This window comes from Podarcis filfolensis (genome assembly GCF_964270895.1).
Source record: "Podarcis filfolensis genome assembly, chromosome: 12".
NCBI lineage: Eukaryota > Metazoa > Chordata > Lepidosauria > Squamata > Lacertidae > Podarcis > Podarcis filfolensis.
In genome coordinates this window covers 31,307,289-31,309,800 of record NC_139614.1, presented here as the reverse complement: position 1 = coordinate 31,309,800, position 2,512 = coordinate 31,307,289, and the positions used below count along the sequence as shown (strand labels likewise).

General features: G+C 45.1%; 1 long non-coding RNA gene across 1 annotated transcript; it reads left to right on the top strand.

Moving 5' to 3' along the window:
* Window positions 1–1,192: 1,192 nt before the first annotated feature.
* Window positions 1,193–2,236, top strand: LOC310745302. The gene is made up of 2 exons (XR_014540073.1): window positions 1,193–1,356; window positions 1,545–2,236. It is a non-coding gene; the product is annotated as an uncharacterized lncRNA (long non-coding RNA).
* The last annotated feature ends 276 nt before the right edge of the window (window positions 2,237–2,512 follow it).

The window sequence follows — 2,512 nt, the reverse complement described above, 5'->3', positions numbered from 1 at the left end:
AACAATGCAGGCAAAAGTTTGAATTCACCTCAAGTGTATTTGTTCCTCTGTAGGAGCATTAGTATACATTCTGATTTCCATCTCCTTGACACGTCACAATGCGAAAGGAGCCCATTCTAATCTGGCAGGATTCCTACATGAGATTCCTTTTATCTTAGTGTGAGCAAACGCTTCCAAGCTCATGCCTCTCCCTGCTCCCCGTCTAACTCTGCATATGTTTTCCAGATGAGAACTTCAACTGCACAGCTTTGAGAACTAGCCCAGGTTTTAAATTAGAAGACTGCCACATACTGCATTTGTATTGCAGCAAAGAAAAGGCCAAGTCCCCTCCTCCTAATTCTTAAAATCTGAACATTTACTGTTTGTTAAAGTTAGTCTTCTTTTGGGTACCTTTTCTTTATTCTATTTTGATTGTGGAAATGCAGCTAGATTGTAAACAAACAAGCACTTTCATCCTGATCTGGTTCCATAGATTCCAATATATCCTACTCAGAAGAGCTACAACCATTGCCAGAAGTTATATGCTTACATTAGGGACGCGGGTGGCGCTGTGGTGTAAACCACTGAGCCTTGGGCTTGCCAATCGGAAGGTCGGTGGTTCGAATCCCCGCAATGGGGTGAGCTCCCGTTGCTTGGTCCCAGCTCCTGCCAACCTAGCAGATAGACAGTCTGAATGATTTTCGCCCTGTGGCGCTGACACCCATTATAATGAAATGTTTCGAAAAACTGGTGAGGAAGCGCATCTTATCTTGTCTGCCAGTGGGACTTGACCCTTACCACTTTGCGTACAAGGCAAAGAGATCCACAGAGGATGCTGTGGCAATGGCTTTACATGCTGTCCTGACTCATTTGGAGAAGCAAGGGAACTACGCGAGACTGTTATTTGTAGACTTTAATTCTGCATTTAATACTATTCTTCCGCATAGATTGGTGCCCAAATTATTAGACCTGGGACTTCCACCATGTTTGTGCAGGTGAATATTAGACTTTCTATCAAACCGTTCCCAAAGGGTCAGGTTGGGTTCCCACGTCTCTGCGGATCTCATCACAAATACGGGGACGCCGCAGGGGTGCGTGTTGAGCCTGCTTTTATACACGCTCTATACAGCTGACTGTGCCCCCAAATACCACAGTAATAAGATCATTAAGTTCGCAGATGATACAGCGGTGGTTGGTTTAATTACGGCTGGAGAGGGGGAGACGGCCTATAGGAAGGAAGTTGAGCAGTTGGGGGAGTGGTGCAGGAAAAACAACTTACTGCTTAACTTAAAGAAAACAAAAGAGATCATTGTGGACTTTAGGAAATGTAAATTGAATATTCAGCCACTTATTATTGAGGGGAAGTGCGTGGAACCAGTGGCGTAGCGTGGGGGGTGCAGGGGGGGCGGGCCGCACCGGGCGCAACATCTGGGGTTAGGGCAAATCCATGGGTTAGGGGGCGCAAATCCACGGGTTAGGGGGCGCAAATCCACGGGTTAGGGGGCGCAAATTACTTGCCTTGCCCCGGGTGCTGACAACCCACGCTACGCCACTGCGTGGAACAGGTCTCAGTGTTTCAATTTCTGGGAATGGAGTTGAGAGACGACCTAACCTGGGGAGAGAACAGCAAAGACCTGGTGAAGAGAGCACAGCAGAGGTTATATTTTCTGAGAATCCTCCGGAAAAACAATCTCTCAAAGGACCTGTTGATGGCATTCTACCATTGCACTGTGGAGAGCGTACTAACTTATGGTCTGTGTGTGTGGTTTGGGAGCTGCACGGCCAGGGAAAAAACAATGCTATCCAGGGTTGTAAAGACTGCAGAGAGAATTATTGGGTGCACTCTTCCCACCTTAGATCAAATCTATGCTGCCAGGTGCCATAAGAAAGCGGCAGAGATAGCACATGATAGTACGCACCCCGGAAATGATCTCTTTCAGCTTCTGCTTTCTGGAAGAAGGTATAGGGTTATAAAGGCCAGGACTAGCTGCCTGAAAAACAGTTTCTACGCTAATGCAATTCTGGTTCTAAATGCAGCATAAGTGGTCTATGTAGTATAGTGTATTTTAAAATGGGGTTTTAGAGTTTTTAGGGGTTTTTGAATGTTTTATGTAGTTTTTATGTAGTTTTATGTAGTTTTTATGTAGTTTTATGTAGTTTTGTGGTAGTTTTATGTAGTTTTTATGTAGTTTTATGTAGTTTTTCAATTTCATTGTTCCGCAAGGGACAATGACAATAAAGATATCGTATCGTATCGTATCAAAAGCACATCAAAGTGCAAGTAGATAAATAGGTACCACTCCAGTGGGAAGGTAAACAGCATTTCCCTGCGCTGCTCTGGTTCCACCAGAAGCTACTTAGTCATGCTGGCCACATGACCCGGAAAAACTGTCTGGGAACAAACGCCGGCTCTCTTGACCTGTAAAGCGAGATAAGCGCCGCAACCCCAGAGTCATTCGCAAGTGGAATTAACTGTCAGGGGTCCTTTACATTTTTTATATGCTTACATTAATCCCTTTCCTTAATAGATCTC